This window comes from Theropithecus gelada, chromosome 10 (assembly GCF_003255815.1).
Source record: "Theropithecus gelada isolate Dixy chromosome 10, Tgel_1.0, whole genome shotgun sequence".
In the NCBI taxonomy this organism is placed as follows: domain Eukaryota; kingdom Metazoa; phylum Chordata; class Mammalia; order Primates; family Cercopithecidae; genus Theropithecus; species Theropithecus gelada.
Window position 1 is genome coordinate 81,738,374 of NC_037678.1, and position 22,777 is coordinate 81,761,150.

The window sequence follows — 22,777 nt, forward strand, 5'->3', positions numbered from 1 at the left end:
TGTTCCATTTTTAGAGGAAATCAATTACAAATAACTGTATCATAATTAAATTTCATTGTGAAGTCCGAAGGCAAAAGGCTTTGGGGATTTGAGGGCACAATAAAATAACTGGGGAGGAACTAGGTGATTTAGAGTAACGAGGGAAGAATTCTAGTAAGGGCTACTTTTTATAGGAGGGACAGAGGCTGCACCAAAGTCAACTGGCCTGTGTTGACTGACATATGGCATTTTTGTTTGCAAAACACCTTAAACTAAAGGTCTAGAAGATATTGCTATTCATATCCAGTCTCAATACGTGAGGTGACTTTGGCACCTCTGTTACTCTCAACATGAGGTTATCAAGTCATATTACTTTTAACAGCCATCTCTGTCATTCCCCATTTACTTCTCCATGATCATCAACATGTCACCCTTTTCCTGAACTATAAACTCAAGAAAAAAAAACCCTAGCTTATATAAAAAGAGATTAGGGCCAGGTGCAGGGGCTCACAAGTGTAATCCTAGCACTTTGGGAGCCTGAGGTGGGCAGATCACTTGAGCCTAGGCAGCGTGGCAAAACCCATTTCTACAAAAAAACCAAAAATTAGCCGGGCATGTTGGCGCACGCCTGTAGTTCCAGCTGTGTGGGGGGACTGAGGTAGGAGGATCACTTGGACCTTGGGAGTTTGAGGCTGCAGTGAGCTGAGATAACACCATTGCACTCCAGCAGAGGTGACAAAATGAGACTGTTTCAAAAAAACAAACAGCAAAAGAGACTGAATAGGATAAAAAGATGTAATAATAAAATGGAGATTTGTAACTCAAGAGCTAAAATTAGAAACAAATTAAATGATAATCTGTAACATCAATGTTTGGGAAAGTGTTGTAATATTCTCTCCAGTACAGTGGTTAACAGCATGTAATGACACAGTTATGAACCCTCCTTGAGAAGAGTGAAAATTATATAGGGTTAGCTCCCTATAATACTTAGTGAATCTTTGGGTCATCTCCCAGTTAAAGATAAAAGAAATGCACAATTATATGTTTACTGTGCTTAACAGTCTATTATTCTTCCCATTAGGATAACTTAAGGATCGATGAATCTTTTTCTAGATTTAGGTTTAGTTAAACCTAGAAATTAGTATCTATTTTAACTGAAAACTATTTGCTAAACATCACTGAGACTCAGTACAGTATTTCCTGGTTAGTAATGACATAGACTGATTTAATGATTAATTGCTTTAATGTTTACTGAACATCTACATGTCCCCATTTCCTCAAATTCTCCATATCTCATATATTGATTTGGCTAATGGGGGTGAGAGAGAGAGCAAGTAACTATTTTCTGACAGATAATTCTGTCATCCTTTGAAAGGCTTGGGAAATGATTAGGATCAGTATGAAAGGGCTTTTTACTTTACAAACTATTTTTAGAGTTTTCATTTAATTCACATAAAAACAGTAAGTATCACACTGTACATACAATAGTCCACTTTCACTGAGCAAGATGGAATTCAGCACTTTAAAATGGCACTGGCATATAGTGAGACCTCATCTCTATTTTAAAAGAAAAAAAAATATTAAATAAAAAGAAAAAAAAGGCCAGGCACAGTGGCTCACACCTGTTACCCCAGCACTCTAGGAGGCTGAGGCAGGGGGACTGCTTGAGCCCATGAGTTCGAGACTGCCTGGGCAATATAAGTGAGACTTCATCTCTATTTTAAAACAAAAAACATATATTTAAAAAAAGTGACATTGGCATATAACTTTCAACTACTTCATTTCTTTCACTTAATAGTGAACAATTTCCAGTACACTGCATGTATTCTACTATCTGCATAACCTCTTGTCAGGGCAAGACACATTAGACCTTACTAGACATTACTAGCAAAGTTCATTGCTAGTTTTAAAAAAAAAAAAATAGTTTTCAAATTTTATATTTGATATGGTAGTTAGCGAGGTAATGTGTTATTTATTTTGTTTATAAACTTTTGCAGAGCTTTTACTTACAATCAAACATATTTTGGGGATACAATTTTAATTTAGCACTTTTTTTTCGTCTTAGTTCCTCTGTGGTTTTTTACAAAATGAAAATTAGGGCTGGGCACAGTGGCTCATGCCTGTAATCCCAGCACTTTGGGAGGCAGAGGCAGGTGGATCACCTGAGGTCAGGAGTTCAAGATTAGCCTGGCCAACATGGTGAAATTCTGTCTCTACTAAAAATACAAACAATTAGGCTGGTGTGGTGATGGGCGCCTGTAATCCCAGCTACTCAGGAGGCTGAGGCAGGAGAATCACTTGAACCTGGGAAGCGGAGGTTGCAGTGAGCTGAGATCACGCCATTGCACTCTAGCCTGGGCAACAAGAGCTAAACTCCTTCTCAAAAAAAAATAGCATACTGTCCTTTTCTAATAAATATAGTATAACCTTACTTTTTAAAGTCAGCAAATATAGAAATAAGGAAAAGAGAGCTAAAATCTTTTGGGTGTAACAAAAATGTGATCATGATACACAAGCTGTTTTGTAATATCTCTTCCAAAGAATATAACATTATCATTTTTAAGAGCTATACAGCATTTGATTGTAAAGGAGATATCCTAATTTGACCACTCTGTGATTGAAAGAAATTTGAGATTTTTCAATGCTTTATTGCAAAATATGCTATGGCAATATTTATGTAAATACTCCAGAGTCCATGCTCAAAGCCTCTATGTGCTGCTTTTCAGAATTAACACATTTCTTAAAAATTAACTCATTTTTTAAAATGAACTTGACAACAAAGTTTGTAAAACCTTGAGTTTTAGAAAGGTTCATGATACTGAGAAGCAGGCAGACCGGGAGATCCAATTTGTCAAACAAACTTAAGCTGTTTACAGTTTGCCTTGAGATGGTCCTTCCCTCAAAACACTTGGCAAGTCATTCCAAGTGGCATGGAACTATCTTGTGGATACCAGAGATTCTGAGTCTAAAACAAAGATTTCTCAAGAATAAGCTCAAAATGATCAGATTCGATGAGCAGTAACTGGTTAATCCCTAAAATAAGTTAGTGTTTGATGTTCATTTATTGAACTTTTGAAGTTTGGAGCAAAGCAACAAGAGAAATGACACATCTTTTTTCCCTTCCTTACCCTCTAATGTACTTGCCACTGCCCTTTCTTATCTTTCTTTCCTGAATCTTCTTTAAACATATTTCTAAAAAAAAACTCCTTTAGAAGGATAGAGAAATCGAGACATGAAATGAGATTACTAAAGTTTAGATCAAGTAAAATAGAGAGTTGATATTTATAGTTTCATTCACTAAAATGTCTTTTGTTAAGTTTAGAAAAAGTTTAGAGGCAATCTTAATGTGGATTATACTTTTTCATATTCTTCTCTCAAAAATACGATCTTAAATTACTCAAAAGTTTCATATTTTTCATTTTGTTTTGCTTCCATAGCAAGTATATGAGCACATTTCATAAATGAAGAAACACTAAATGTTTGATTCTAAGATTACTGTCAGTTAACTGTGGCAGTCAATTTACATGGGGAAGTCTTGGCTAGCATTCTACTAAGCAATTTTTCAAGTCAAGAATTAGTGCCCCAGGTTGGGCAGTACTGTCAATCAGAATTTCCAGTGTGTGATCATGGATGGGGGGAACATTTGGAGGGCGTGATGCACACTCTTGAGGATTACTGAGGTCAACTAGCTTGGGGCATCATGCCTGGCATGTTCGTTTTTTGAGACAGAGTCTCACTCTGTTGCCCAAGCTGGAGTGTAGTGGTGTGATCTTGGCTCACCTCCACATGCCAGATTTAAGGGATTCTCGTACCTCAGCCTCCCAAGTAGCTGAGATTACAGGAGCACACCACCATGACTGAATACTTTTTGTACTTTTAGTAGAGACAGGGTTTCACCATGTTGCCCAGGCTGGTCTCAACTCCTGGTCTCAAGTGATCCGCCTGCCTCAGTCTCCCAAAATCCTGGGATTACAGGCATGAGCCATGCGTGCCCCCTGGCATGTCCTTGGCTGATTTTCATGTCAGGTATATATAAAAGGTTAACAGCTGTCATTTCACGTGTCCGAAATTAGAGGGCATCTTACAGTTCTGGAGGTAAGAAAAAGAAAAAAAACTAGAGGGCAAAAGAGTCTATACCCTCCAAAAACACATCCATGACCTACTAACGGTTGAGATTAGCTGGGCTAGTTAAGTTTTCTTTAATTTAGTTCTCAGTATAGAATGACAGCAAGAGATTAATGAACACAAGAGGGAGAAGCTTGCTATACTTCTACCTCATTACAAATACTGTAATCTTTTAGAGTAGCTTAAAGGCCAAGTAAACACTGACACACACACACACACACACACACACACACACACACAACCACATAGTAAGGTTAAGGGCAAAAAGGCAAGCAAGCTTCCTAGAACTTCCCAAAGGCCAAGTAAACACTGACACACACACACACACACACACACACACACAACACATAGTAAGGTTAAGGGCAAAAAGGAAAGCAAGCTTCCTAGAACTTCCCAAACAGCTGGATCTAGCTATCAGATTATTCTATCTAGCACAGTATTGGTTAAAGCCATCAAGTTTTTGTATTGCTTCCTGCAAAATGAGGCCTAAAACAACCTGGATGCTGGGAATGCTACATCAAAGGTTCTCATTTTGTCTATCAGGCTTGCTGGGCGCCATCTGCTGGTCTTCTGGACACAGTGTAAAATGTATTCTTTTTGGTCTTAATTGCTGTACTGATTAAAGTATTTGAAAAAATTGTAATGTTTAAAAACTTCCACTGAATGTAACTGAATCATGAGGAGAACACTAGATAGAATATTAAAAACCAATTAACCCAGCTCTTGTGATTATGAAACTTTATGAAGTTTACTGGAATTGTACTATGCCTTTTCTTTTACAATGACAATGCTGGCTTTAGGTATTTATGAATTCTTCATTTCTGAATTCTCATCACCAACATTAAAAAGTTATTTTTATCCTCAATTTTTAATACAGCAGTTTGAATTGTGGCATTTTTTGGGTGTACACAATACAAAAGACTGCACGTGGTCTTCAACTGTGCCTATGCAATGAACTGACATGGTAAACAGAACAATCGTTTTCCTTTTTCTTTTCCAACTATATCACCTAAAATAATACTCATTTTGCTGGACTTCTCCAGTCTTGTAAAAACACACACCCCAAAAACAATACTGTCAATTCGTAATGAACTCATGGATCATAACTGAGTTCCAAAGTTTCCATTTTGTAAATCCTACCACCTTCCCCACCAAACCACTCAAGGTCAGCTTGACCTATATCCAAGAGCCAGGCTGCTGACAGCACAGCCAGAATCGGGAGTGAAGATGCAGTCAGAAGGCCGAAACAGGTATGCATAAGTATCTTATGTCTTTTGCTATTTCCCCCTGTCCATTGCTGTGAATTTAGTGTATTTGTAAATAAAAAATATACTGAAAGCATCATAAGTCTCATATGGGGGTTTCACTAATTGTAGGCAGCCTCAAATACTAAGGAAGTGATTAACAACTAATGAGAAGTGAAAACTAGCTTACCGGCAAGCTGTGGTTTATCAGAATGGTTGTAGTAGTTTATAAGAGTTGTCTAAGAATCCTATCCCCTTTCACTGTTTTTACACCCTGGCTGCTATTTGATGCTGGTGATTGACTGGTGGAGGAGACGGGAGTAGGTATCATGCAGATAGCCAGATTGTTCCAGATGAAATACCTAGATGATCCGGCCCTTAGTGCTACAGCAAACACTTTATGTGTTCCTGGTATGTTCTGAATCCCTAAAGAGCCCATTTCTACCCTTCATCATTTTCAAGATTTTAATTGTATGCTCCACCTTCATTTCTGCAGATAATCTATTGGCCAGAGGACATTATGGCTATTTAGGTAGGAACACCTCTAACTTGCTGTCCCCATATATAAAAACCTATGCACCTTAGCTCTCAACTAAATCTCTTTCCAGCTGGGCGCGGTGGCTCATGCCTCTAATTCCAGCACTTGGGGAGGCTGAGGAAGGTGGGTCACTTGAGGTCAGAATTTTGAGACCACTTTGGCCAAGACGGTGAAACCCCATTTCTACTAAAAATATGAAAAATTAGCTGGATGTGGTGGCGTGCACCTGTAATCCCAGTTACTTGGGAGGCTGAGACAGGAGAATCGCTTGAACCCAGGAGGCAGAGGTTACAGTGAGTTGAGATCGTGCCATTACACTCCAGCCCAGGTGACAGAGCAAGACTCTGTCTGAATGAATGAATAAATTAATAAATAAATCTCCTTGCCTGCTGTCAGAAGAACTGGTATTCCTACTACCTATCTTCCAGTCCCACTTTCTACTGTGTCTTCGGGGTTCTAACTTCATTATCCCCTCTCGTCTACCTCCAACCTTCCACTCTTAAGGGCCTTTCTCCTTTGCATAACTATGACTATTTTTCTCCACTGAAAAGAGTCAAAAACAAATTCCCTAAGGCGACTGCCCTTTACCAGTTTTCCTTCCCAGTACTATACAATCTCTTTCCTTTCAAATAATGCATCTTTTCCTAGAGTCACTTCCCATTCCATCTTCAAACCGAAGCAAACTGCTTTTGTTTCATTCTCCACGGAAAGTGTTCTGACCATAAAGATCACCAATCCTTCCCCTTACATAATCTCTCTGTAGCCTTTTGATGTGTTGTTGAGACTCCTAAGTACTCAGGACTCTATACTGCTCCTTCTTAGTCTCCTTTAATAGCCTGCTGGTTTCCATCCACCTATTCATCCTCATCAAAGATCTGTCTTTGGTAGTCTTTGTTTCCTGGGCGGTCTCATTCAATCCCCAAACTTCTGTGATCATGCATCCACTCTGGCTCTCACACGTTCATCTCCAGCTTAGACCCACATAATAAACTGCTACTGTTCACCTTTGAACTAACCGTCCCCACAAATAGTCTCAATTCATCTCATATAAAAACAAGTCCTCTTTCCCTCCCAAACCGCTGTTCCACCTGGATTTCCTGTTTCGTTAACAAAAAGCATTATCTACTAAGCCATTCAATTCAGAAATCTGGATATAGTGGACTCTGCCCTTTTCCTCATGCTCCTCCTCAACTCACTCAGCACATCCTGCCATTTGATATGAGTGTTTCTTTACATAATCTCTCCTCCCTAGGGTCACAGTCCAGACCCTTATGCCCTCTCACATGCCCTCCTTGCTTGGATTCCAGTGGTTCTCAAAGTGTGGTCCTCTCAACAGTGCCATTCGCATCACCTGGGAATTTATTAGAAATGCAAATTACCAAGCTGCCCCTGACCTACTGAGTCAGAAACTCTAGGGTGGGGTCCAGTAATCTGTGTTTTAATTAATTCTTTAGGTAATTCCGAAGCTAAAGTTTGAGACCCACTGTTCCAATCTACCTCCACTAATCCATTCTCTACACTTTTAATATAGCCATCTTGCAAAAAAAAAAAAAAAACAAAAAAACAAAAACCAAAAAAACCAAATCTGGTTGTATTCTTGCTTTGCTTAGAAGCCTTTAGTGACATTTTTGACTAGAGTGAAATCTAAATTTCTTAGTACAGCAGAAAGAAAAATCCACTAGGATCTAGATTCTGCGTACCAGTTTTCAGAAAGTCAAGCACTTTAAATCATTTTTAAGAATGCATTGTCATGCAGTGACTAAGGGATGAGCTGTGGACTCATACTACCTGGCTTTCCTGGCTTTGAATCTTTACTTACCACTTTACAACTGGCTGTGTGGCCTTGGATGAGTCACTTAATCTCACTATGCTTCAGTTCCATCATGTGTACAATGTGAATAAAATCGTCCATATCACAAGCTTGCTGTGCAGTTATCACAATACTTGGCACTTAGTCTGGGCTCAGTAATTGTTAGATATTATTATTATTTTGATTATGTCAAAACGAAAAAAACATTACTGGAATTAACCTGTAGTATAGCAAGAACAGGAGAGGATTAGAATTAATGCCCAAACTAAGGGAAGCGGTCCCCATAAAGCAGGGCCTGCTTCTTTGGGCAGTTTCAGTTCATTAGTTATGAATAAAAATACCCAGAGTCTCGAGAGAGGTTCTGAGGTCTTTGGGGTTTGACTAGGGTAGAGTGAATCTGGTAATCAGATTCTAGCATATTACAGGACAGATAATAGTCAAGCTTCTAAAGTCAGAGCCAGGAAAGCTATGAAGAAAGTCAGAAAACTGATACAGAGCAAAGCAGCAAAGACAGGGTGAATAATTTCAGGTTTATTTCTCTAATAACAGTTAATAGGGCAGCAAAGTGATCAAATGTGAGAATCTTATGATGACTGAAACTTGGTCTACGTTTTCAGACATGTTGTTGGTCACTCAACAGCAAAAGCATTGAGTAATGGTGAGAATCAAATTCTAACTCCCATCACAAATTAGTTATGGTCTTGGACAAATTACTTCTCTACTGCCTCAATATCATGATCTGAAACAGGGGGCCACATTATGAAGACAACGATATACATTCACAGCTTAGTGCAGTGCCTAGCATGTGGGAAGTGCTCAGTACACGGCAGCCATTACTTTTATCGGGAGTATATTATCTTATACAAATCATATATAAAAATAGGCACCCCTGGAGGTTCCTGCTTGATCGAAGCAATTACATATTATCATCGAATATTTTGACTAAAATTGGGTTCTAACTTATAAGGCGAGGAAATATTGTAAAGACAAATCCAAACACAGTCATGTATCCTACGTTCACATCATTTAGGGATTAGCAATTTTCACTTCAAATATGTATGAGATTAATTCTATCCAAATGCTCACGTAGTGTCTATTATGCTAGCAAGACTTTTAGGCTCAGGGGGGAACTACCGAGAAGAGTAAGGCATGATTCTTGTCCTCAAGGAGAATACAGGTTTGAGAAGAAAATGGGACAATCTTAATAAAACATAGTTCAATGCTGTATAGGATCAAAAAACCAAACCAAACTCCCCCCAAAAAACTGTATAGATCAAGTCTTTACCAAGTTGACTCATTTTTCAAAATTGTAGTTCTCATTTTTCCTCTATCCTCCTCTGAATTAGTCTCAATCCATTTTTACTTACTCCATCTTTAGTTACTGCAGGGAGTCAAGATGTAGAAAAACTAGTCACTGCCACCCACTGTAACAGAAGGTAGCAGCCACTTGTCTTCTCTGCTATATTCCTAGTGCACAGCAGAAAAGTAGAGAATCTTGCTCCCTTTGTTCCACAGAGGATGGCTTATTCTGCTTCAGCTTAGTTCAGATGTCACCTACTCAGAGAGCCTTTCTCTGAGCACTCAACCTGTTTTCCCTCTCCCTCCCCATTATTCTCTAGCACATGTGTTTCCTTCAAAGCCCTACCTTTGTGGTGAATGCTGTGATGTGCCACCCTGACCCCTCTAAGGAATGAAAGGCTTATTTCCCCAGATCCTGGAAGTGCTGAGACAGACCTCAAGGGCCAGCCTCTGTCCATGATTGATTTGGCTGAAGAGAGTTGAAGTTAGGCCCTTTCCAGGGCAACAGACATCCAACGACAGATCAGTCAAGGGGTATAAAGGCCTGGCCCTTCCCTTTAACTGTGAAGGCCCAGCCCAGCACTAGAGTTCCTGTGGGATTGGTGGAGAACATCCTTGAGACTTCACTGCAGCCTAACTTTTTCTATCTGCCCAATCCTGCTTCCTTTCTTCCTTGGTAATCATCCAAAACGTCTTCTCTAGTAAATGTCCTGCCTCCAGATCTCCTCAGAGTCTGATTCTCAGGAAACCCAACCTAGGACAATCTAGAAACATCTTGTTCAATATCAAGGTACAATCACCTCTCAGCATCTGGGGGACTGCATCCAGGACCCATGATGGATACCTAAATCCAGATGCTTAGGTCCCTGATTTAAAAATTGTTTATTAGGCCAGATGCCGTGGGTCACGCCTGTAATCCTAGCACTTTGGGAGGCCGAGGCAGGTGGATCACCTAGGGTCAAGAGTTCAAGACGAGTCTGGCCAACATGGCGAAACGCTATCTCTGCTAAAAAATACAAAAATTAGCCAGGTGCGGTGGCGGGTGCCTGTAATCCCAAACTACTCGGGAGGCTGAGGAAGGGAGAATTGCTTGAATTCGGTGGGCGGCAGAGGTTGCAGAGTGAGCGGAGATCAGCCACCGCACTCCAGCCTGGGCAACAGGGCGAGACTCTGTCAAAAAAAAAAAAAAGTGTAGTATTTGTATACAACTTACCAAATCCTTCCATGTACCTTGAATCATCTCTAGAGTACTTATAATACCTAATACAATGTTAAATGCTATTTAAGTAGTTGTTACACTGCAGTGTTTAGGGAATGACAAGAAAAAAGGTCTGCACGTGTTCAGTACAGATGTAACCATCATTTTTTCCCCCAGAATATTTTTGTTTATTTTTTAAAATAGAGTCTCTGTCGCCCAATCTGGAGTGCAGTGGCACGATCTTGGCTTTCTGCAATCTCCGCCTCCAGGGCTCAAGCGATTCTCCTGCCTCAGCCTCCCAAGTAGCTGGGATTACAGGCACGCTCCTCTGCGCCCGGTTCATTTTTCTGTACTTTTAGCAGAGACCGGGTTTCGCCCACGTTGGCCTGGCTGGCCTCAAACTCCTGACTCCAGTGATCCGCCCGCCTCGGGCTCCTAAAGTGCTGGGATTACAGGCGTGAGTCACCAAACCCCGCCGACCCAGAATATTTTCTATCCCGACCCAGAATATTTTCTATCCGCAGTTCGTTGAATTCACAGATGCGGAACTCATGGATTGGGAGAGTATTGTTTATCCCCCATAACTAGAACAAGGAGTCAGGACCCTGCACGTCCATCTTGGTCACTGCTGTATCTACTAACTCGGCAGTGCTGTAGACACGTGTATATCTGTTCATGGATAAATTGACGATGTTAATGAATGAATGAAACCGTGATATTGAGAGTCTCTGAAACAGGATTTGAGTATCATCTGGGAGGAAGATGAGCATGACCTTAGAGGGTCATCCCTACAAGATCCACAGCCCTGCAAGCCCCGCGGCTGTTTTCACGCAGCTGGCAGGGCCATGCTGCACAACGGCTCTGACGCCGTCGGAACGCCGTCCCCACCTCCCGACAGCCTGGGGTACACCGTGCACCCTCCAGACAGTCACGGGGGGGCACACGGGGCTCCTCCCAGCGAGAGACGGGACGGGAAGTCACAGGTCCGGTGTAGAAGACCTCCTCGCCGCCCGCATCCGTGCCTACCGCAACATTTACCATCGGCAGCTATTTCAGAGGTCGGTCTTTCGCCTCCTACAGAGAGCCAGCCTCCTCCTTGTCCCCGCCCTCAAATATCCTTCAGTGAGGACACCGGCGACCTTTGGGGGTGGAGAGGGAGGCGCCTACAAGCCCCTTCCCCTCTCTTCGGCCGGTCAGAAAGCGGGCTTTTCCACCTAAAGTTCCAGCGCTCTCACCTGCCCACCAGCCGCCGCGCCGCCCCAGGCCGCCGCCAGCAGGCCCCAGAGACAGACCTCAAGCCGCCGCTACTGCCGCGGATCCCGGCAACCTTCGCGTAGCGCGGGGGCACGGAGCACGCGCAGCTCTGCGGTCGGCGCCGGGCCGCCCGCACTCCGCTTCTCCGGGTTTTCCATGAAGCTCCAGTCAACTGCGGCCGTCACCGGAAAAAAACGGGGAGCGAAGTTTATTCAGTGTATATTCGAGCAAATTGTTGAAAATGAAATTTTAAAGAACGCATACAATTTAAATAACATATCAAAACGGTACAGCTTCTGCCTTCTGGTGAGCGCTTAGGAATGATTTATTGAATGAATGAAAGAAGTAGTCCACTGCCCTCTGCTCTCTGGCCTGACATGACCAATCACAAAACGCTTGGATTTTTGGCTCAGCGCCAGTATCCCGCCTCTCTGTGCGGTTGTCTGGAAAATCAGGAGTTACCCTCCAGTAACTTCGGGGATCGGGTTTGGAGAACGGACATGCGCCGTGAGAGCTAGTTGCCTTCTACTAAAGCATCCGCCCTCAGTTCTTCTTGAGGGCTGACCCGGAAGCGAGGACTTTCACAGCTCGGTACTCTTCATAGATTAGATAATTCATCCGTTATTTCCCCATCCTGCTTCTGAGTTCCAGGACAAACCTTTTATTCTCTTTTAACATTAAAAAAAAAATCGAGGAAATTATGTTCAAACATGGCTATTTTCATTAAAGTTTATCCGGCACTGTGAAAGCTATCTTTCTTTTCCCATAATCTTTCGCACCGAATATATGTTTCATTCTTGAACTAGTCATTTTCCAATGTTAAGAAGACATACCACAGAAAAGCGGTTTTTTTCTCTCGATCAGTTCAACTGCTAGCACTGTGAGTTACCGTGATTCGTTACTTGCTAATCATAGTCATTGGGGTCCCAGCCTTTAAATAGCCTGCGTCCGGCGCCATTTTTGTTTTGGGCCCACTTTGAAAGCCGCGATATTCTGAACAGAGGCCATTTTTCTTTTGGGCAGATTCCACGGGCCATCGAAGTGTTTCGCTGCCATCTTAAATCCTGGCGGTGGCCTCAATCCAACAGCGAAGCTGCCCAGATCATCTTGTGTTTGGGCGGCGGCTGAGTTCACAAAAGCGCGCGAAGACCCTGGGAAGTAGGAAGTAGGCGCGAAAGTGCTTCCTGTAAGCTTCTGAAGGTTGGCTGCAGCGCCGGCTACCTGTGTAGTCCGAGTTCCCACAGCCAGGTACTACTCCACCAGTGACCCTGGACAGTAACAAAACATATAAAAGCCCGAGCCCAAACCCCGCCACCATCATAGGTAAGCACATGGACCTCTGACAACCTCAGATGTTCCTTCAAGTGAACTGAACTGTCTGCCCATCTCCTCCCTCCTGGTTTTTTGCTTTGAGTTTTTGAGACTTTTCCGAATCCTTCTCCCTCTACTTCCACCTTTCTTCATTGTTTTCAAAAAGCCAAAAAGTTGCTAAACATCAGGGTGCCATGAGCATGGGCTTTAAGGTGGAAATACTATTCAGGAAAGTTAACTTTATCTTCGGAGAAAGGGAATGCAGTAGATGGGCCAGGTATTTGTATCAAATCATGGCTACCGGCATCCAGAAGTACAAATACCTCCCCCTTCCCAGACATTTTTGGGGATGTGACGTAAATACAGATTGCGTTTGTATATACTTCCCATTCATTCATTTATTCAGTGCATTTCTTGAGTACCTAGTTTGTGCTAGGCCATAAGGATTCAGCAGTTAACTAAAAAAATCCATTAACTCATGGAGCCTACACTTTATCACCTTGACATCTACTAGGTTGAGACAAATAACAGTATTTTATGGTTCTTAGCACTGCTAGACAAGTATTTGCTTTCTCCTTCCCCTGAACCCTGTTTTTGAGTTTTAGTTTTTAATTTTTTTTGGCCGGGAGTAGGAATTAATGGTATTGACACTTCTTGGATCCTAGACATACCGATATTTGTAAGCCAGTTGGCTAGTGTTACAACCAATATTCCAGTTACTTAGGGCCTTGTTGTTTAAAGTTTGGTCCACCTAGCAGCAGCAGCAGCATCCTCTGGGAGCTTGTTAGAATTACACTTCATGCCTCACTCCAGAGCTGCTGAATCAGAATCTTCCTCAAGAAGGGCACCTTAAAGTTCAAGGAACATTGATTCAGGGCATGGGCTAAAGATACAGCCCTTTCTTTCTTTTTGTTTTCTTTTTTTTTGTTTGTTTCCCTTAGATGGAATCTCGTTCTGTTGCCCGGGTTGGAGTGCAGTGGTGCGATCTTGGCTCACTGCCATCTAACCCCCTCCCCCCGCCAGGTTCAAGCAATTCTCCTGCCTCAGCGTCCCCAGTAACTGGGATTACAGGCGCGCGCCGCCATCACTCCCGGCTAATTTTTGTATTTTTAGTAGAGACAAAGTTTCGCTATGTTTGCCTGGCTGGTCTCGAACTGCTGACCTCAGGTGATCCACCCGCCTCGACCTCCAAAGTCCTGGGATTACAGGCGTGAGATACCGCGGCCGGCCTGGCCCATTCTTTCTTCAACCCGTGCTTCTTAACTAGATTCACAGTGTATTATCAATTTATTCCATGTTCTAAATGCAGTGGTTTGACAGGTTTTTCTGTGCTTTTAGTTCATTAACTTGATGTTTGGGCATCAATTTAGCATTCCAAAAAGTTGAAAAGAGATTCTGTCATCCCAATATACTTTTATGTAACTTCTGTTATGACATAACATCTGAAATGTAGGGTTTTCTCTGTAAGTCTTAACATCCAATTTACCACTGGCTTGTGTTTTTTCAAAAAAGTTGTTTACTGTGCTTCTTGCTTTCTCATATCTTGTATGCATATGTGCTTTTAATTTATTAAAAGTCGAACTCAAACGTTTGCATGTGGACAGCAGTTCAATACTGACTTGGAAAACATTGGGCCTTGGTTTACTAAAGCTTTTTGTGGCACCTTGCTTTCTTCTGTCTTCCCATTTTGTTTTATTTCATATATGTTTTTATTTTTTGAGACAGGGTATAACCCTGTTGCCCAGGCTGAAGTGCAGTGGCGGGATCATAGCTCACTGTAACCTCCAACTCCTGGGCTCAAGCCATCCTTCTGCCTCCGCCTGTCAAAGTGCAGGATAGCGGGTATTAGCGACCGCACCCAGCCGCCCTCTGTCTTTCTGTAATGAGAAATCTAAATCAAGAGTTCTCGACCTTGGCTGCACATAACATTCACCTGGGAGCTCTAAAAACAGACTCCAGACCTGTATCTGCAGAGATTGAGACCCTCTGGATGAAATTAAGGAGTCAGTAAGGAGTATGAGAAAACAGAAACAACTTTTACGTTTTTTGTTGTTATGTTCGATTTTCTCTCCCTTCTGATGTTACTTAAAGTAATCGGGATTTTGAAAACCATGAAAAGAATTGGATTAAGAATGTAAGGAACCAGCTTCCCAGTAACTGGTCAACTTGCCAATTATTTGCTTTGTGTCCTAAGAAAGTTGTCCAGCCTTTCTGCTTCTCCCTCCATCTATTAATTGGGAAAAGAAAATAAGGCCACTGTTGTTTTTTATTTAGTTTCATGTGGTGTTGCCAATTGTAGTGAATATTTATATTCTGTGAGTGTGAGAAAGAAAAGTATTTTACAAGTGCAATATTCGTTGCTTCTTGTGTTAACATCCCTTATATTGTGTGTGGCAGTAGAGCGTGATGGGTTAGGAGATTAACTCTAGGGCTAGACTCCCTGGGTTCAAATTCTAGCTCCTCTGTTTATCAGCTTTGCGACCTTGATCAGATAACTTATCCCTTCATTACCTCAGTTTCCTCATCTGTAAAATAGGGTTGATGTGAGCGTTAGATAATATAAGAAAAATGCTTGTAATAGTGTCTAGCACATAGTCACAGCCATGTAAATATTAATTAACTATTGTTAAATTTTATTATAATTAAATTTCTGGGTTTTAAGGTTTTGTTTATGCATGCAAATCACCAGGGGAAAGGTATTACAGTTCTGTGACTTTTCAGGATATGAGCTTGTTTGGAAAAGAGGGTGATCTAAACACAATATACCAGGCCAGGAAGAGGATTTTTTTTTCTGTATTTTTTAAACAGCTTTATTGAGGTATAATTGTTATACAGTTAATGCACATATTGAAGTGTACAATTTGATATGTTTATGCCAGTGAAACCATCGCCTCAACAAGATAATGAAGGTATCCATCACCCCAAAGAGTTTCCTCTTGCCCCTTTGTCATCCCTCCAGCCACTCCTCTTCCAGAAAACCTCTGATCTATCACTGTAGATAAGTTTGCATTACATTTCCTAGGTGGTTTTTTTTTTTTTTTTTGAGATGAAGTCTCCCTCTGTCACCCAGGCTAGAACGCAATGGTGCGATCTTGGCTCACTGCAACCTCTGCCTCCTGAGTTCAAGCTATTCTCCTGCCTCAGCCTCCCAAGTAACTGGGATTACAGGCACCCTCCACCACGCCCGGCTAATTTTTCTTTGTATTTTTAGTAGAGATGGGGTTTCACCATGTTGGTCAGGCTGGTCTCGAACTCCTGACCTCAAATGATCTGCCTACCTTGGCCTCCCAAAGTGCTGGGATTACAGGAGTGAGCCACCATGCCCGACCGCATTTCCTAGGTTTTTATCTAACTGCAGTCTTGGAGTATGTGCTTTTTAGGGGGTAGGGGTTAGTCTGGCTTTTTTCATCATCATCATCATCTTTTTTTTTTTTAATTTTTATTTTGTTTTAGAGAGGATCTTGCTGTGTTATACAGGCTGCTCTTGAACTCCTGGTCTCAAGCGATCCTCCTGTCTCAGCCTCCCAAAGCGCTGGTATTACAGGCATGAGCCACACCATGCCTGGCCATCATAATTATTTTGAGAATCATCTTTGTTGTTGGGAGTTTCAATAGTTTATTCCTTTTTAATTACTGAGTGGTATTCCATTGTGTAGATATATAATAATTTGTTTACACATTCACCAATTGATGGACATTTGGTTTGTTCTTATTTTTATAATACTCATTCTCACATTGCTTTGTTCTTCTCTAGCTTATTTTAATTAAAAATTTTTTTTTCTTTTTTCACTTTTTTGAGACTGGGTCCCACTCTCAGGCTGGAGGGCAGTGGTGTGATCTCAGCTTGCTGCCGCCTCCACCTCCTAGGTTCAGCTGATTCTTGTACCTCAGCCTCCTGAGTTCAGGTGATTCTCGTGCCTCAGCCTCCTGAGTAGCTGGGACTACAAGTGTGCCCCACTGTGCCTGGCTAATTTTTTGTATCTTTACTAGAGATGAGTTTTTGCCATGTTACCCAGACCTGCCTCAAACTCCTGGACTCAGGCAATCCTCCTACCTTGGCCTGTGAAAGTGCTGGGATTACAAGTATGAGCCAGGGGCCTGGCCTGACAATTTTTTTAGAAGTTTAATTATTTGGTAATGAAGCCTTCTGTGTACAGCGAAACCAAGAGGTGATAGTTGTAAAGCATGTTTGTATTAAAACTTCACTTTTGCTGTTACGTAGTTTATGAATTAATGTTTTGTGAATGAAACACGGCTTTTTAAAAATGCAAAATGTGTGCATTGACTTTTAAGTGTATTGTTAGTTCTTGACATGTACATGTCTAATCATTTTAAGCTGTATTAAACCTCGAGTCTACTTTTTAGAGATTGAGGACAATAATTCATGCACATGAAGAAACCTACTTATTAGGTAGCAAAGTAGAGAGCTATAAAGCCAACCCTATAATGTTATAAAACTCCCCTTTGTCAGGGAAACGGGGAGTACCACTTACATTTTGAGTGATGTAAGTGTATTTCTAAAGTCTTTTTGCTTCTATTATGTAAAAGCAGTTACTTGTATTTATTTTAGTATTGACGTTTTGTGCTTGAATTAATCAGAGGTGGTTTAAAATTGGATTTGACTGATGTTAATTATAGGATAATATATACAATATGGCTGTTACAATATCTTGGACATAGAAATTCATTTGTGTCACTGTTGATTTATCGTCTACTTAGAAAAGATTGGATTTTTTTTTTTTTTTTTTTGCATTTAAAAATTATTCTGGGCCCAGTGCGGTGGCTCACGCCTGTAATTCTAGCACTTTGGGAGGCTGAGGCGGGCAGATCACTTGCGGTCAGGAGTTTGAGACCAGCCTGGCCAGCATGGTGAAACCGTCTCTACTAAAAATACAAAAATTAGCTGGGCATGGTGGTGCACACCTGTAATCCCAGCTACTTGGGAGGCTGAGGTGGGAGAGTCGCTTGAACTCACGAGGCAGAGGTTGCAGGGAGCCAAGATAGTGCAACTGCACTTCAGCCTGGGTGACAGAGCAAGACTTTGTCTCAAGAAAAACCTAGAAACTAAAAAATAAATACAAATTATTTTTAATTTATGTAAAATAAAATTATTCTTGGGTATGTAGTTTTCAGAGTTTTAATCAGTGCATTGAGTTTTGTAACCACTATCGAAATCAGCACATGGGACAGTTCCATCGGCTCCTTCCTCCCCAACTTCCCTTCTGCCACCCCGTTGTAGTGCTCCTTACCCCTTCACTTTGGCAACCAGTGATCTGTTCTCCATCATAACAGTTTTTGCTTTGAAGTGATTAGATTGTAAAACTATTTCATTAATGATTATCAGAACTTTTTTTTCTATGTAAAGGTGACTGGAAAACATTAGTTTTCAGAGTTCTTGGGTTACAAAGTGGATTGATCATGTGCTGTTTGCTTGTACTCTTGTTAAAATGATTCTGTTTAACAGACTGAGCACCCACTGTGTATCAGGCACCAGGCTCCATAATTATATATCTGATCTCATGTAATCCTTACAGGAGCCATGAAATAGAAACTGTTGTTATTATCCCATTTCAGAGGTAAGAAAACCAGAGAATTAAAGGAGTTGAATAGCCTGCCTCAGGTCATACAAAGTCAGAGTTTGAAGGGATGAGTTTTACAAGAACCTAAGGACATGTACCACGTGTGGGTGCCTATGTCTGTTTCTGACTAGCTATTAAATAAAAACTAGATTCAGGCTGGACACAGCGGGGTCACACCTGTAATCCTAGCACTTTGAGAGTCTGAGGCGAGTGGAGTGCTTGAGCTCAAGACTTAGAGAACAGCCTGGGCAATATGGCAAAACCTCATCTCTACAAAAAATACAAAAATTAACCGGGCATGGTGGCTTACACCTGTAGTCCCAGCTACTCGGGAGGCTGAGGCAGGAGGATGATTTGAGCCTGGGTAGGTTGAGGTTTCAGTGAACTGTGATCACGCCACTGTACTTCAGCCTGGGCGACAGACCAAGACCCTGTCTCAAAACAACAACAACAACAACAACAACAACAATGAAAACCTACTAGATTTTGCCTATTAGTAAAGCATCCCATGTGGTGGCTGGTGGGTATTTTCTGTGGGCACAGCAGGAAGGGGAGGCTCAGGTCATGGGTCAGCTGACTAGGTTGAGAGTATAGAGTAACTAAAAGGACTGTTCCATGGAATTATTCTTGGTAGAGTATCAATGTTTGACTTACATTTAGTGACAAAGGATTTTTAAGTTCTAATTTTTTTGTTACTTGCATTATCCTCTTTCCATTGTTGAAGCTGAAGTGTTTTGTTTTTTTTTTTAATAAGTAAACTGGCATTCAGAATTACCATCTGAATAATAACAAAAGCTGATTCTTTTTTGCACTGAAGTTGCCTTTCAGACTTTATCTGAGTGGTCACCAGTGAAGCCTTCGCTCATTTGTCGTTTTTCCTCCGTCTTTTGTTAAGTTTGTGATTCATTCCTTGATACTGGTTGTTTTGGTGATAAGATTGGTGCATGTGTTGGGAGAGGACAACAGTGAAATGATTTCTCATTCTTGAATTATAGCTGCAACTTCAGAAGTTCTAGGGCCTTTGCTGTTTTCTGTTTCTGTTCCCATAACTAATGAAAGTTCTTTAAGATGATAGAAAGAAACATAATAATTTCCTAGATAAAATTTGAAATCTGGAGATTAGAAGCCTAAAGTTAATTTCTGGTCTATTTAATGAGAGCAGTTGCTTGTGACATAGGCCAGCAATCACTAGAAAGAAGACAAATGTGAATTTCAGAGTGCCTTAGATTTTCCCACAGAATAATCTAGAAGGTCATTGACTTTCTTTATTAGAGTTTATCTCTGCTTTGTATTTAAATGACAGGACAATCTTGTGATACTGTTTAATCTACTTCCATTCCCTCCCCAAATTAATTTTTTAAGACTCTTAGGATCTTTCTCGCTCCACTAAAAACACACATGTAATCATATTTTTGGTGGGGTCATACCCTATCAAAGTCTCCTCATTGTGAAAGAATGCTTGTTTTCAGGCCTCAGAGGGTGGACTCAAGAATGCACAACAGAAGATGAGGCATCATTTTTAAGTTATAATATACTCTAACTTCTCAGCATACTTACGTAAATTATATACTTTAAGATATTTGGAAAATCGATCTTTTTGGGTTGTCCTACACTTCTTAAAAACAGGCAACAAAATAAAAATGCCACTGAATTTAGACTTAAATTTCCAGCTCTGGTAGCAAAGGCATTTATTCTGTAAACCTGCGCACTGAGCTTGCTGCATCCTCCTGAAAGCAACTTTGAGGGCCTAGGAAAATAATCATTTAAGATGCATTGTTGCTTTTTGTGTGTGTGTGCACATTTGCTTTTTAATGATCAGTTAAAAAAAATTTAGAAAAGCCTCAGGATGTTCCTGATTTAAAACTTAATTAACATAGAAGCTAATAATATATTTTTCATTTAAATGAACGTTAAAATGCCAGTATTTTAAAGACAAAGAATTTTATGCACCGAAAACATCATCTTTGTGGTATAAACTTCAACCATACCTCTAATCTGTTGCCCATTATTTTCAGTATGAAACACTAAGATCTTCTGGGTATGTGTTTATATGAATTACAGCTCTCAGCTTTGGCTGTACGATATATATAACTGAAGTGTTATTTATTTGGTGAAATAGGTCCAGAGTGCTTGACCTCTTTTTTGGAATGCTTACTGTGGAATTTGGAATTTGGGGACAGTAAAGATACATTGGATAAATAGGTATAAATCTAAAACAAAAACAAAAAACCACAGTCTGATTTAGTAACTTCAGTGGACCCAAGTCAGCAAAGTTTTAATGTATAACTGTACCACACCCCAAGTATTAAAGAGGAGATGAATGGACCCTGTCCTTGGGAATCTTATAGTCAGGGAGAGGACCGGATTTAGGTGTAATTCAGTGGGCTAGGCGTGAGAGTAGAGGTGGTTCAAATGTGTCCCAGAGAAGGAGGAATTCACTTGGTTCATAGAAGGCTCCAAGGTGGCATCCGAGTTGGGTCTCAGAGGATAACTCAACTTGCCTTAGGAGAGGACATTCCAAGTGCAGCATGCATGGGTGAAGGCAGAGAGAAATGGAGTTGCCTGTTCAAGGACACGTGCCAGGAGTTGGTTATGTGGTGGCATTACAGGTGTGAAGTTGCCTGTGCCATAAGATGGAGGTTTGGACAGGGGCACTGATATGGTTTGGATTTGTGTTCCTGACCAAATCTCATGTTGAACTGAACCGCCAGTGTTGGAGGAGGGGCCTGGTTGAAGGTGATTGTATTATGGGGGCAGATTTCCCACTTGCTGTTCTCAGGATAGTGAGTTCTCTCGAGCTCTGGTTGTTTAAAAGTGTGTAGTACCTCTCTCTTTGCTCTCTTCATCCTGCTCCAGTCATGTAGGACATGCCTGCCTCCTTTTGCCTTCCACCATGATTGTAAGTCTCCTGAGGCCTTCCCAGCCATGCTTCCTGTAGAGTCTGCAGAACTGCAAGCCAATTAAACCTCTTTTCTTTATAAATTACCCAGTCTCAGGTAGTTCTTTATAGCATTGCAAGAACAGACTAACACAAGCACCGATAAAAGGACTTGTGATGCTGTGGGAAATCCCAGTGAAGAGTTTTGAATAGGGGACTCATGCTCAGACAACTCTAATGTTGGGTTTGGGGTTGGGGAAGTACAAGGATAGAGATTAGAGGTACTTTAAGAGGCCGTAGTTGTCGGGGGTGTCCTCAGGATAACCCTTTCTTTGGCGTCTGGACCTCCTGGCATCACCATGTGTTTTAGTCTGCCTGTGCTGCTGTGACAAAATACCTTAGACTGAGTAATGTATAAACAATAGGAATTTATTGCTCACAGTTCTGGAGAATGGGACGTTCAAGATCCCAGCAGATTCACTGTCTGGTGAGGGCTTTCTTTCTTTCTTTTTTTTTTTTTTTGAGATGGAGTCTCACTCTGTCACCCATGCTGGATTGCAATGGCGTGATCTTGGCTCACTGCAACCTCTGCCTCCCAGGTTCAAGCGATTCTCCTGCCTCCGCCTCCTGAGTAGCTGGGATTACAGCTACTTTTTGTATTTTTAGTAGAGATGGGGTTTCACCATGTTGGTCAGGCTGGTCTCGAACCCTTGACTTCGTGATCCGCCCGCCTTGGCCTCCCGAAGTGTTGGGATTACAGGTGTTAGCCACCGCGCCCGGCCTGGGCTTGCTTTCTGCTTCAAAGATGACACCTACTTGCTGTACACTCACATAAGGTAGGGAGGCTGGGGAGCTTGTTTGAGCCTTTTTTAAAATAAGGGCACTGGTCCCATTCGTGAGGATGGAGCCCTCATTACTTATCACTTTCCAAAGTCCCCACCGTTAATACTATTACATTGGGCACTGGGTTCCAACATGTGAATTTGGGGGGATACCAACATGTAGACCATAGCACCGTGTTGTGATTTGATTTTTCCTTCTCATGGGAGGCGGACGGGCCCATCCATGACTGTCATCTGTTCCATCCCAGGTAACAGGCTGTGTGCATGTAGTAAGGGAAGAGAACATGTGTTCGCCACAGATTCTCTGGCAATTGGTTCTTCTGTGTTAAGATATCACAACTAATTGGGTTTTGTAAAAGAATAGTGAGGGACATGCCCCTCAGCTCCCAGAGGATATGAAAGTCTCATGGTTGGATGTTGCACAGTGGTTGTCAAGGCCTGAATAACGGAAGGGATGAGAAGACTTTCCTTCCACCCCCTACTGCCTTGCCAGACCTGCGGAGACTTCGTTGGGAGGCAGGGGCACCTTACTCTGGGCACCACCTCTGCCCATTTTTCTGTTGGATTGTTTTTTCTTTTTCCTTTTTTTTTTTAAGATGGAGTTTCGTGCTTGTGACCCAGGCTGGAGTGCAATGGCGTGATCCTGGCTCACCTCAACCTCCACCTCCTGGGTTCAAGCGATTCTCCTGTCTCAGCCTCCCGAGTAGCTGGGATTACAGG

General features: G+C 41.7%; 2 protein-coding genes across 5 annotated transcripts in view; one reads left to right on the plus strand and one right to left on the minus strand.

Annotated features, from left to right (window-relative positions):
- The window catches only part of MKKS (McKusick-Kaufman syndrome), a 29,427-nt gene extending 17,664 nt beyond the window's left edge, over positions 1-11,763 (minus strand). For 3 of the 4 annotated variants that reach the window (XR_003121483.1, XM_025399472.1, XM_025399474.1), the window contains exon 1: positions 11,429-11,763. The gene's annotated coding sequence lies outside the window, so the exon portion shown is untranslated. Of the gene's footprint in view, positions 1-9,063; positions 9,296-11,428 lie in introns of those variants that run through there. The other variant, XM_025399473.1, reaches the window with a different exon arrangement.
- Positions 11,764-12,615: 852 nt separating this feature from the next.
- Positions 12,616-22,777, plus strand: part of SLX4IP (SLX4 interacting protein) — a 193,994-nt gene continuing 183,832 nt past the window's right edge. The window contains exon 1 of the mRNA XM_025399796.1: positions 12,616-12,770. The gene's annotated coding sequence lies outside the window, so the exon portion shown is untranslated. The remainder of the gene's footprint in view (positions 12,771-22,777) is intronic.